This window comes from Tachyglossus aculeatus, chromosome 19 (genome assembly GCF_015852505.1).
Source record: "Tachyglossus aculeatus isolate mTacAcu1 chromosome 19, mTacAcu1.pri, whole genome shotgun sequence".
Taxonomy (NCBI): domain Eukaryota; kingdom Metazoa; phylum Chordata; class Mammalia; order Monotremata; family Tachyglossidae; genus Tachyglossus; species Tachyglossus aculeatus.
Window position 1 is genome coordinate 39862310 of NC_052084.1, and position 14069 is coordinate 39876378.

The 14069-nt window shown below is 49.9% G+C and overlaps 1 protein-coding gene across 1 annotated transcript in view; it reads left to right on the top strand.

Moving 5' to 3' along the window:
• The window catches only part of FOXO3 (forkhead box O3), a 95841-nt gene extending 89632 nt beyond the window's left edge, over positions 1-6209 (top strand). The window contains exon 4 of the mRNA XM_038760775.1: positions 814-6209. The gene's annotated coding sequence lies outside the window, so the exon portion shown is untranslated. The remainder of the gene's footprint in view (positions 1-813) is intronic.
• The last annotated feature ends 7860 nt before the right edge of the window (positions 6210-14069 follow it).

The following is a 14069-nucleotide window of genomic DNA, read 5'->3' on the forward strand; positions in this document are numbered from 1 at the left end:
CCGGGGAAACAGAAGAGTATAAAAATAGTTACATGAATTTTGTGGGGCTGTTGGTAAGATCAATCAATCAATCGTATTTATTGAGCGCTTACTGTGTGCAGAGCACTGTACTAAGCGCTTGGGAAGTACAAGCTGGCAACATATATATGATGAATGAATGCTCAATGAACGTATCTTCTCTGTTCTCACATTGGCACTCCAGGATGGGTGGAGGAGTGTCCACTAAAGCAGGTCTTCATCTGCCTTTGGGCTTGTATTTTCAGGACCCACATTTTCAGCAGTGACCAATGTGGCCATTTGGAAAGGCCTGCAGACCTTTTCCTGTCCCCCAAACGAGACCATTTCAGGCACAGGCTGAAAGGTGGTACCATGGGGGACAGGGACAGTGAAATCCTATCTCGAGAAGAAACTCCTCTCCAGAAAAATCCCAGCCTGTCCTTAAGATCGCCTCCCCCGACCACACTACCCTGATATGTCCTTCCTCCCCTCCTCCTAGGAATAGGCCGGATGCTGATCTTGTACTTGCACTGGGCCCATGGGTCTGACTGCCCTCTTTTGGTGGCACTAGAATAGGCTGTCACCAGCCCCTTGGGAATGGGTAGCGGCCGGCCACTTCTGCAGTGGCAGAAGAAGGGAGCATGGGATGAAGTTGAGCCCCGCCGAGACAGGTTCAGTGGACGAGGGTTTCCTCCTGGAAAGGGAGGACTGATCAATTCCAGTAGAGGGAGGAACACCAGGAATTGGTTTAGGGTGAAGTCCTGTGGAGCCGTGAAAATGCCTTAAAATTCTTGCTTTTCTTCCTTCTCTCCCCAGACCCTGAAACTGACATGAGAAAACCCTTTGCCAAATCTGCTTTCAGCGAGTGGACAGTGCGACCGTTTACAGCTTAACGACCTTTGTGAATCCCGCATCGTTTCCCTAACAAGCAGAGACTGGTCATGGCCTCCCCTTCCCAGCCAAACAGTGAGACAACTGTGCTCCTTGGACCTGGACTCTGAAGTATGCAACATCTTCTCCTGCGGGAAGGCCTCGCGCTTTCTCCCCCCCATATCTGCCCGCCCACCCACCCGCCTGCCCTCCCCGGGGCAGGGCGTGAAGACAGCACTCAATGCCATCCTTTCGAGAACACACTGTGTAGCCTCTAACTGTAGTTGTTTGTTGAAGAGTATGTGGTGTTTTAATATATCAATGGTTTATGGGATGTTTTAAGTTTTTTGTTTTTGATTTTTTGGGTTTCTCTCACTCACCCATGTGCAGTATTTTTCTGTTTGATATTTTCACTCTCCTGTCCCTGGAGGGGAGTTTCTGCCAGTTGCCATCCCCACTACTGACGTCACAAGCATTGGAGCCTGCCATACTCCGAGGACTAACCAAGGGCATAGACGAAGGAGAATTGTGTGTCTCGTTTTATTTCTTTCTTTTAGAAAATTCCTTTTCTGAAGCTTGAACAGTGGCACAGATGTTTTCGGTAAGCACCAGTTCACAACTGGATACATCACAGGAGAAACAGATGAAGCTGCCGCCGTCCAAGTATGCTGGTTCACTGGTTCTGTGGGAGGGCCTGCTCTTTGGAGGACGGTCTACCTGCCCGGGGACCAGCCAAAGCTCAGGTTGGTCCGACCGGGGGCCCAGCTGGCCGACGCTCAGGTCAGCCCAGCCAGGGGTCCGGCTGGCCAATGCTCAGGTCGGCCCGGCTGGGGCCTCTGGTCGGTAATTCCTAGTCGGTGTGGTGAACAGTGCCAGTCTGTGCAGTGGAAATAAGGAGACTACACCGTTTCAAGGAGAGATGGAAACAAAACTGTCCACTCCTAGCCAGGAGTCCAGAGGAGTTGTGTTCTGAAGGAGGAAGAAGGATCATCTCTGTGCATGATGTAGATGAGCTGAAAGCACAACTAGCAGTCAAACAATCAGGAAGGTAGGAGGGCAAACCCCAGTCACTGCAGAGGTGGTTCTTCCTTCAGAGTTTTCTCAACAACTTCCAGTGGTTCTTTTCCCAACTCGTGGCAGTAATCTAGCCTCCCACTGGGAGTGAACGAGGGCATATGAAGAACCGAGTGACCTGGGGATAAGCTTGGATCGTAACCGGACGACCAACGCCGTGGAAGCGCAAGGCGCAGTAGCTAAGGGTTTTCCATTTTGTTATACCTGATTTTAAGGACTTTATTTTGGTTCTATGAAAAAAAAAAAGATGGTGCTGATTCGGTGCTTTTCTGTTCCACCTGGAATGTGTGACTATTCCACTAGACTTGCCACGGCGGGGAGGTGAAAGGAAACCACAGTGGTACATGAGAGTTTGGAATGACGTGCGCAGAGTTTGCACACTTCTCCAGAACTATGGGAAGCCCTTTTTTCTTTGCATAAAACATTCTGCATATAAATATATAAATAGCTTTTATGGTGTACAACTCAGAATGGATCATTATGCATGGACTGTAGGAGTACAGACTCCCATCAACCCCAAGCGTCACTGTGTTGGGGGGGGGGATGCCCTCCTCACCCTATGTGGCGGGGAGAAGCAGTGGGGGAGAGAGAGAGAGAGAGAGAGAGAGAGAGAGTGTGTGTGTGTGTATGTGTGTTTCCTCCAGCGGACATACACTCTCTGCCTGCACCTGCCATCAGTGGTCAGGACAGGGGCATTTCCGGCTTGCAGCCCCCCAGGGGCCCACACATTGAGAGAGTGGGCCTAGGAAAGGGGAAATTTCATCTGTGATGTTAGCAGCTCCCCGGTCTCAGTGACAGTCCAGTTCACTGCATTGTGCGTTTTCCTGAATCTGCAAACTTGTGCAGTTGTGGTCATGTAACATTGTAGCATGTCAACTCCCTGAATAACTAAGTTTCTCACTTTCATTAAAAAGGGGGGGAGTGTGTGTGTGTGTGTGTGTGTGTGTGTATGTATGTATCATTTTTAAAGTATTCAAATGGCCTCTCAGTGGCAGAGATCTGCTTTGTGTACGTTATTTTGTCATGATCGTGGCCCAGAGAGTAGGTGCTAGTCCAAATCTAATTTCTTGCTAGCCACCTGGGTAAATATAATCACTGGAAGATCTGGTATAAGTAGAGGAGAACTTCCCTCAGCCTCCTTCCTCTCTTCTTCCCTTACTTTTCCTGTTTTTCTGCTCCCTCCCTCTATCCCCTTCCTCCTCCTCCCTCTTGCCTTCCCTTCCCCCAGAGCCCTTGCTTAGATGACAGAAGCTAATGCTGGGCCTAGAGGTAACTCTTCTGGCAGAGGCGGTCTGGGTGGCAGCAGGGGAGGGTGGTTCTGGTGGTAAAGGGGTGAGAACAGAAAAAGTGGGGAGCCTTGGAGTGGGAGGAGAGCCAGGTGGGGGCAGGGGTAGAGGTGGCCACCTCCAGAGGAGGGCCAGTGGCCAATGGAAAGGCTCACATTTCAAATTCCTCCTCGTAAATCAAAGATACAAAGTTGCACTTTTTCTCAGCTGTGCTGCTGAGCCAGCAACTGCCCCTGGATGAAGGAGGCCTCTCCTGAGTGAGGGGCTTCAGGCCTGAAAGGGGAAAAGGCGGACCTGGGAATGCCACTGAATGGAACCTTCTCCACCCATTATGCTCCTTGTGCCCTGTGCCCAGGCTAGCATGTGTGCTCTAATCAGTCAGTCAATCAGTGGTGATGTGGAGAAAACTATAATAAGCACTCGAGAGAACAATAGAGTAAGTAGACTCAACCCTGCCCTCCAAGAGCTTTCAATCTCCCAGAGCTAAGGAAGGACATGGAGCCTGGGCTGCAGTGTAGGAGAGGAGAGAACACTCAGTGACACCACCCGAAGCAAGCTCTTTGGAACAGACACAGATATCTCTCCCCTGCTTCCCCGGGCTGCAGTGACCCCCTGGGACAGAGGCTAGGGGCTGGGGTTCAAGTCAGTCAGGAGCCATCTGTGACTCCTGGACCCTCCGTGCCCACCGTAGGCCCCAGGCTGTGCCGGTAAGGGCGATAGGGGAGGAGAGGTGGCTGCATGGGCCCCATGTGGGGGGAATCCTGTGCCTTTCATTGGTCACTCAGGTGGACAGACACCCCCCCCCCCCCCCCCCACCACAGAGTGTCCCAGTCGCCCTTCTCCAGGCATGGAAGTAGAGTGTGGCCAGGGTGAGTCTCATGTGGCTTTCGAGGCTGGTGTCCAGAGCCCAGTGCCTAAGTCAAGCTGGCCTAACCAGTAATTTTTGAGTTCCGAAACCACCCAAAGCAGACCTAGGGTCTTCCTCGCCACTTCGTTCCCTCCCTTCCTCCCCCTCCTCACCCTCCATCTCTCCCTACCTTCCTCTTTCCTTCCCTCTGTTCTCCCCTCCTTTCCTCTCTCCATCCTCCCCCCACCCCCACCAGAAGGCAGGTGTGTATAGGGGGAATTAGGCGATTGATTGCACTCTGTGGGAAACAGCTCCCCCCAGCTACCTGAGTCCAGATGCAGACACCTACCTTTACCAAAGTTAGACAAGAGCTTTAACGTGTTTTGCTGTCCCTAGCGTGGTGCCGAGGCTCTAGCCGGGCGGGTTCCATCCTCAGCTAGACGTGGTTCTTATGCTATGTCCCTTTTCCTTGCCGAATACCCTTTTTTCCACTTTGAAAGTCTCTTCCTCCTCTTAATGGGGAAAATAATGCCCACATACAGTACAGAGCAGGCTTTGTGCTTGTTGGGGGGTTTAAAAGTAATGTGTGTGTGTAGCACCTGTCCCTCTCTGCCCTCAGGGAGAGGATTGGTCCTGGCTTGTTCCTAGAAGCTGACAGTCCCACTCATGGGAGATGGGTGGGGGGGAGTGATTTCATATTGATCATGAGTAGGAACACATCTACCCTCTACCAAACATGATCTTACCCACAGGGATGCTTGGAGCTAGGATCCTATGGTCGTAGAATATCCAAGCCACTGCTGTAGGCAGGAACTTCTTGGGCATGTGAAGAGGGAGGCAACAAAATGTGACATGATCTCTCCTACCCCAAAGCCTTTCTTTTTTATCACAATTCTAAATTGTAATTTCTTTGAGGATAGCTCTGGAACACTATATGCCTGAACAGAAGTGTTTACAAACAAGGGAATTGATTCTCAGAAACAACCAATGGCAGGGAGGTCCTAAACAATGTCTCCAGGATCGAAAAACTGAGCAGAGATGAAAAGTTTCTGAAATCAAGTCATCCAATGAAATTGAAGGGCAGGCACACAGGAAAGAGTGTAGTGTTCTATTTCAAAAAAACAAAACAAACTTATAAAAATGGATAACATGTATACTGTTTGAATGATTGTATACTTTTCCTCTTATTTAATTTTGTGGTTTATTTGCTTTTATGAACGATTGGTTTTTAGGCCCTCGCCTAACTCCAGAAATATTTGTACCACTGCTTTAAAAAGCTATATGTTAGGACATTTATTTCTCTAAAATGATGTCATTGCTTGGCAGTCAGTCTCCTCATAATCATCATAGTACATTATGTACATTGGAAATGTTAACAGATGTGAAGGAGGACCAGATAAAGTAGTCAATATTAAAAAATGTATTGTGCATTTTGGCTTCACATGTTAAACTTTTTTTAAAAAAAGTTGCATGAATGGAAAAGCTATGTATACAGTATCTGTAAAACTGTCTTATCTCTTTCAGTTTCTTGCTAACAACTCCTAAAAATTTAAAGGATCTGAAACTCTCAGCCTCAGTGTTTGGCAGCCATTCTTGCCATCCCGAGAGCTGAGCGGTTTCTGCCTTGCCTTGGTGCTGTCTGGGCCTTTCTCCGGAGGCTGGCCGCTGGGGAGGTTGGGGGTTGGGGGGCCTCGGGAGACCATGCTTTGCCTACAGGGAAATGTGACCAGCAGCTGTGAGAAGACGCGGAGGCCCCATCACAGGCCCGGCCCAGCCAGGCCGCCACTCAGGGTGACCTTGGGCCAGTCTGAGTGCCCAGGTTGGCCCACATTTGGGGGAAGTTTATAAACCCTCGTTCCGTCGAGCCGTCATTGTCATAGCATTCTTCCTCAGGCTCTTGCCCCACCAGTCGCTGCCGTGGATCCATAGATGACCTTTCTTCACAGAGTTGGAAACCAGTTTGATTTTTGGGACTCGTCCCTCTCCAGATGAAGTAGAGTCACAGGGCTGACTGCCCTCGTGTTTGTAGATACTGCCCCCTTCCCCTACCCCCACCCCGTGTATTCCATTTTCAATTGTAATCTAGTTTGTAAACGAGATGGTGACGCATGTAAATAAAGCATAATGGATCTCTACTTTGCAAAAGGAAGTCTTGTTTGGGAGGTACCTGAGGGTTAGGCCTGACACTTAATTGAAGTGATGCCAGAGCTAGTATCCCCCTTCCCTCTCCTGCCCTCCCCGCCCCCAGCCCAGTGAGCTGTAACCCACCGGGTGCAACCTTGTGCCCAGACCTCAAACGCAGGAGGGGATGGCCAGAATCTTTGAACCGACCAGAAGGCAGCCAGTTTTCTCACGGGGCCAGATTTGGCCATCACGAAGACTCGCACAACTCAAGTAGACCATGTTGACGGAGTGGAAGGTGAGGGTACCCTGTGCTGAAAGGCACTGTGCATTTGAATGATGGTGAGCTGTCACTGCCCCAAGACTGGGGTTGCAAACACTGAAGTAGGGAAGTCTTTGACATCATTTACCGAGTGTCTGCTGTGGACAGAAAAAACACTGTACTACCTGTTTGTAGTACTGATGGGGACCCCATGTACCATGGAAAGGTTGCAGATATTGTTTGAATGTACGCGGTCCTGTCGCCATATTTGGTATGGGCCTTAGACCCTGCAGCCCATGGGCTGGGTCCGGGGACCAAACCAAATACGGAGATAAGACTCCGCCCAGCTCTGCACCAAATGTGCACCAAATCTGCACCAATCCAGTCCCCGCTGTTTTCAAACCTACCAATCACTGTGATCAGCAACAGTGGTATATAAGCTCGTTGCATTGGGCACTCGGGGCCTTTTCCCTCAAGGAAATGAGCCTGCTGGTTGCGTTACCCCCTTTTCGGTCTTCGGCCTTACCAATAAAACTTTATTAAAACTTGGTAGTCACATGCTGTCTGACTAATTCTTTAGTTGCCCGGCGACCTTGGTGGCCATCCAGAACAACCACCGCCATCAGTACTATGTGTTTGGTGAACATAGACTAGAAGGGAAAGGCAAAGTTCTGGCCTTTGAGGAGCTTACAGTCTCTGACCTGGAACAAGAGCTCACGCTAGCTGTGAACTATGAACTTGGGCATATTTTAGCTCAAACACAAAACCACAGGTTATGGGGTGACAGCATAAATATTTCCCCTGGTCTATTTAGGGCTATGCTAACCTTGTGGCTCAGCTCCACCCTGTTGTAAAAACTATTTTTAGAAACCTCACTCTTTTTCTCTGAACAGGCAGATTCATTGAAAATTAATTCAGCTCGTGGAACCCTCATAGGACGGGACTGCTCGAACCCAGGGTACTCAGCCCTGAGCAGCTTCTGCTGTGTCCATCAAGGCAAACTGACTTCAGTCCCTGTGGCTCAGTCAGTCAATCAATCAGTGGTATTTATGGAGCATTTACTGTGCACAGAGCACTGATTGAACGAACAAACGATCACAAAGCAATGCAGCAGGTCTTGTGCTCCATGTGTGGGTTTTTAGTGGAAGGCTCTGGCCCAGCAGCCTCTTCTCAGGCTGGGCAGAAACCTGGCCATTCCAAGGTGAACTCTCCAGGCCGGGCAAACTCTGCCAGCCCTGGGTGCTGGATTTAGTTACTGATTCCTGCAGGTCACTGCCCCCCACCACAGTTCCCTCTTCCAGGCCCTCCGACTTGTTGATGCCAGGTGGCGTGTGAAGGGAGGGTCCAGGGGGTGGCTGTGGGACACTGGTGGCATAGTGACATGGGACATCAGTGCCACTGAAATAGGCATTTCTTAGTTCCCAGCCTGGCCTGCCCTTGAAGCCTCACCCATTCTCAGCCCAAAGGTCTAGGGTTTGTCTCTACTGAGGAGGCAGGAGGGACTTTCCCTTTCAGGTCACTGTCCACACAAATCACAAAAGGCTGCAGGAGAATGTCCACACATGCTTGGCGCTGAGATATTCCTGTGGCAAGAATGAGCTGCTCAAGCCTAGCTGAGAGGAAATAACATTTCCAGGAATGGCTGGGTCCGCTGGGGATGGAGGAGCATTGAGAAGTGCAAATAATGCCCACAAGCTGAGTGTCAGGGGTGGGTCAGGCCAACACATAAAAAAATTCCCATTTTTAACTACCAATGACATGAGACCACTCACTTGATGAAGCTATCTATCATTGTGGGCTTCGGTGGTGCTACTTCCTCCAGGTCTCTCTATTGTACTTTCCCATGCTGGTAGTATAGTCCTCTGAACAAAGTAGGTGCTTAGAAAATGCTACTGATGGATTCTGAGGCACATTACCGACATGGCTTTACCCCTCACACCATCTCTGTGTGCTAGGAAGGTAGTTAATGTTGTTGCATCCGTTTTTCATGTGGAGAAGCCAAAGCAGGGAGAGATTACGTCTCATCTATATGGGTTCTGATCTTGAACCCATCTGTCTACTTTACCCTTGCTGTCCCCTGCTCTCCTGGCAAGGCTGTCTGTAGCCACTTCCTCCTCCTGAGCAAAAGGGATAGGGGAAAGGTCTGCAGGGATGAATGAGACAGAGACTGTGAGGAGGAGGCAGAGGCAGAAAGCAAGCAAGAGAATGGTAATAATAATGATAATGGCAATAGTATTTGTTGAGTACCTACTATGTGCTAAGCATTGTATTAAGGGCTGGGGTGGATACCAGACCTTCAAATCCTACACAGTCTCTGCTCCACATGGGCTCATAGGTGGGAGAACAGGTTTTGACTGTCCATTTTACAGATGATGAAACGGAGGCAGGGAGAAGCTGCCCACCCTGGAGGGGCCTAAAAGCAGCTGGAGGTGGAGCTACAAAGACTCTGTCGTGATGACAGTGGCAGAAAGTCTTAGTTCCCCGACAGAAGAGGCTCAACTGCCTGGGGACCTTGGGCTTACGACTCCAACTTGGCCGGGTTGTGATCGTGCCTGTCACAGCTCTCCCCTCTCCCACTGCCCCATTTCTGCCCGTTGGTACCCTCTGCTTGGCACAGAGCCAGAACACAGGACTATAGAGAAGGTGTAACCTCCAAGAGCCTAGATAGGATCCTGAAGCCCCCGGTGGATGGGGAGAAGGAGCAAAATTCAGGTCCCGGCCACTGGCTGAGTTTTGCCCTAGCTAATCCCCAGGCAGCCAGTGAGAACGGTGAGCTGGGTGAAGAAAAGTAGAGGGGATTGGCAGCAATGTGAAAATAATTTATTCAGAATAGAACTCTGTACTAGGCACCTGGGGCCCCCCAAAAAAGCGAGAGAGTTGATCCCTGCTCTAAAGGAATTTACAATCCCTTACTTCGTTTGTGCCCCTTTCCCTTCCTCCTCTCCCCCTCTTTCCTTCTCTTTTCGTTTCCCCCGTTTTCGTTTCCTCGCCTTTCCCTTCCTCCCCCCTCTTGCCTGCCCATCCCCTCTTCTCACAAGTGGATTTGGCAGTCGTGGGGTTAAGGTCCCTGGCCCAGGGAGCTGGCACAGCTGGAGATCATTAGGAAGGAACCAGGATCCCCCTGAGGAGGAGGTAGCAGCCGCTGGCAGCTGTGAGGTGGGACTGGGTAGGCCGCCCGCCTGAAAGAAACTTGGTAAGGAACTTTGTTTTTCTTACTTTTGAACTTGGTGCCATTGCCCAGAGGGGAGTTGTTATGTTTGAACTTATTTATGTAGTCCTGCCATTTCCAAGCGCTTAGTACAGTGCTCTGCACACAGTGAGTGCTCAAATACGATTGATTGAATGAATGAATGTCATTGGCGATGCCTGCCTTCTTTGGAGTGGTGGTTGGGGGTGGGGAGGAAAGAGAGAGCAGCCTTCCAGGGACAGGTTCTAGCTGGACAGGAAATCAGGATTTTCCAAGATGAAGGGGAATAGGTGTTGTCCACAGCCAAGATGGAGGAGGGATCAATGGTGAAGGAGAGATACTCAGCACTTGGGTGTCCTGCTGTCACCTTAAGCTTAACATGTCTAAAACAGAACTCCTTATCTTCCTACCCAAATCCTGTCCCTCCTCTGATTTTCCCATCATTGTAGATGACACCACCATCCTTCTTGTCTCACAAGTCCATAACCTTGGCATCATCCTTGACTCCTCTCTCTCACTCAAACCATCACTATATCCTTCTAGTTCGACCTTCACAACATTACTAAAATCCACCCTTTCCTCTCCATCCAAACTGATACCATGTTAATCCAAGCACTTATCCCACCCTGCCTTGATTAGTGTATCAGCCTCCTTGCTGACCTCGCTGCCTCCTTTCTCTCCCCACTCCAGTCTATACTTCACTCTGCTGCCCGGATCATTTTTCTGCCAAAACATTCCGGCCATGTTTCCCCACTCCTCAAGAAACTCCATTGATTGCCCATCCACCTCCACATCAAACAGAAACTCCTTACCATCAACTTTAAAGCACTCAATCACCTTGCCCCCTCCTACCTCACCTTGCTACTTTCTGACTACAACCCGGCCCGCATCTTTCACTGCTCTAATGCTAATCTTCTCACTTTACCTTGATCTCATCTATCTCATCGACCTCTCGCCAACACCCTGTCTATGGCCTGCAATACCTTCCCTCCTCATATATGACAATTACTCTCCTCTGCCTTGAAAGCCTTATTGAAGGTACATTTCCTCCAAGAGCTCTTCTCTTACTAAGCACTCTTTTCCTTTTCTTCCACTCCCTTCTGTGTTGCCCTGACTTACTCCCTTTATTCATTGCCCCTCACAGCCCCATAGCACTTATTAATAATGAGATACTTGTTAAGAACTTACTATGTGCCAAGCACTGTTCTAAGCACTGGGGTAGGGACACAGTCCCTGTCCCACTTAGGGCTCGCATTATTCTACTGAGGAGGTAACTGAGGCATGGAGAAGTGAAGTGACTTGCCCAATGTCACACTGGAGATAAGTGGCAGAACTGGTATTAGAACCCATGTCCTTCTGACTCCCAGGCTGGTGGTCTATTCACTAAGCCACACTGCTTCTCAATGTATTTATCTGTAATTTCATTTATTTATATTAATGCCTTTCTCCCCCTCTTGAGCTCATTGTGGGCAGGGAATGTCTGTTATATTGTTATATTGTACTCTCCCAAGTGCTTAGTACTGCACACGGTAAGTGCTCAATAAATACGAAGACTGACTGACTGAGCTCTCAGAAGAAGTGATTGTGAACACTTGGTCTGGAGATGCTCGGGGCTGTGTCAGGTGGTGGGCTCCTGCTTTGGTCCATCAATGATATTTATTAAGTGCTGTGGGCAGAGCACTCTAAGAGCTTGAAAGACTTGGCAGACACGTTCCCTGCCCAAGGGGCTTACAGCCTAGAAGGGGAGATGGACATTAAAATAAATTATGGATATGGGCATAAGTGCTCTAGGGCACTTCTGGGTCCCCCGCCCCCTTGGGGGGGAGGACGTGTATTTGTAAGTACTGTACTAAGAACTGGGGTGGATACAGGCAAATCGGGTTGGACAGAGTCCCTGTCCCACATGGGGCTCACCGTCTTAATCCCTACTTTACAGATGAGGGAACTAAGGCACAAAGAAATGGAATGACTTACCCAAGGCCACACAGCAAACAAATGGTGAGCTGGGATTAGAATCCATGAGAGTGTGAGCCCACTGTTGGGTAGGGACTGTCTCTATATGTTGCCAACTTGTACTTCCCAAGCGCTTAGTACAGTGCACTGCACACAGTAAGCGCTCAATAAATGCGACTGATTGATTGATTGACCTTCTGACCCCCAGGCCTGGGCTCTATCTACAACAGGGGAACTCCCACAGAAGAAGAGAACCAGAGGAGGATGGTGTCAGTGAGCCAAGGTTAGCTATGTTTCCAGGAGAAGAGGGTGTTCCACTGTGTCTGAAGCAGGAGAGAGATTGATGAGGATTAAGGTGGAGTAGAGGTTTTTGGATTTGGCAAGAAGGAGATCACTGGGGACTTGGACTCAGACCAGTTTAGCAAGGAGACTATGAGGTTATGACAGTTGTCAGTCTGTAAACTCATTTTGGGCAAGGAATATGTTTATTGTTGTATTAAGAGTACTTAATACAGTGCTCTGCACACAATAAACACTCAATAAATACGACATTGGATGAACGAATGAAAGATATGAGTAGGGGAGAAGGGGTGGGGCCAAGAGTGAGCTCTTGGGGGAAGTACTCACACCCATCCCCCATTCTTGAATGGCCTTCCAACCAAGAAGGGTTCTTGAAGTTTAAGAAAGGTAATAGTAATTAATAATAATTGTGGTATTTGTTAAGAGCATACTATGTGCCGAGCACTGGGGCAGATACAAGATAATTGGGTTGAATACAGTCTCTGATCCACATGGGGCTCACATATTAATCCCTAGTTTAAAGATGAGGGAACTGAGGCCCAGAGAAGTGAAATGCCTTGCCCAAGGTCACACAGCAGATATATGGTGTCCTCGACTCCGCTTTCTCATTCACCCCACACATCCAGTCCGTCACCAAAACCTGCCGGTCTCACCTCCACAACTTCGCCAAGATCCGCCCTTTCCTCTCCATCCAAACCGCTACCTTACCGGTTCTATCTCTTATCCTATCCCGACCGGATTACTGCATCAGCCTCCTCTCTGATCTCCCATCCTCCTGTCTCTCCCCACTTCAGTCTATACTTCATGCTGCTGCTTGGATCATCTGTGTGCAGAAACGCTCTGGGCATGTTACTCCCCTCCTCAAAATTCTCCAGTGGCTGCCTGTCAACCTACGCATCAAGCAAAAACGCCTCACTCTTGGCTTCAAGGCTCACCATCACCTCGCCCCCTCCTACCTCACCTCCCTTCTCTCCTTCTACAGCCCAGCCCGAACCTTCTGATCCTCTGCCGCTCACCTCCTCACTGTACCTCATTCTCGCCTTTCCCACCGTCGACCCCCAGCCCACATCCTCCCCCTGGCCTGGAATGCCCTCCCTCCCTTCAAAACCCTACCGAGAGCTCTACCTCCTCCAAGAGGCCTTCCCAGACTGAGCCCCCCTTTTCCTCTCCTCCTCCCCATCCCCCCTGCCCTACCTCCTTCCCCTCCCCACAGCACTTGTATATATATATTTGCACAGATTTATTACTCTATTTTACTTGTACATATTTACTATTTATTTTGTTAATGATGAGCATTTAGCTTTAATTCTATATGTTCTGACGACTTTGACACCTGTCTACATGTTTTGTTGTCTGTCTCCCCCTTCTAGACTGTGAGCCCGCTGTTGGGTAGGGACCGTCTCTATATGTTGCCAACTTGTACTTCCCAAGCGCTTAATACAGTGCTCTGCACACTGTAAGCGCTCAATCAATATGACTGAATGAATGAATGAATATGGCGGAGCCGGGATTAGCCGGGGTACCCAAATCCCCTCTCCGGCCCTGACTTCTCACCTTCTCTGCAGTGTTGCATTTCCTCCTGCCATCGGGCATCGCGACTTAGACGTCCCACTGACAACTCCAATTTAACGTGTCCAAAACAAAACTCCTCATCAATTCCACCCAAACCGTGCGCTCTCCTGGCTTTCCCATCCCTAGAGAACAACACTCTCCTCCCTATCCCACAAGCCTATAACCTGGACTGCCGCCGTTGGGATCGGATCACGGAGGGCCTCATCTTGGAAACTGCCCCTGCAGGCCCGTGGCCAGTGGCGGGGCCGGGGCCTCCTGGTTGTCAGGGAGGGAGCGCAGGGCTCATGTTCCACAAGCCCAAGGGGCTGAGGGGCATGAGCAAGAGAACAAGTGTGGGCGTGCCTGCGTGCATGTGTACGCACAAACATACACACGCTTCTGCTCCTTGCTCAGACTCACGCTCTCTCCCCCTCCGCTCCCCCATCACCAGGAACCCATTTCTCCGTCGGAAGGTCCCTCAAGGTCGTGAATGAGGAGATGCGCAAGGATGACACGCAAATTCTTGAAGCGTTCCATATTTTCCGCCAAGCTGGCTCTCTTCCTCCCTTCAAGGCCCTACTGAGAGCTCACCTCCTCCAGGAGGCCTTCCCACACTGAGCC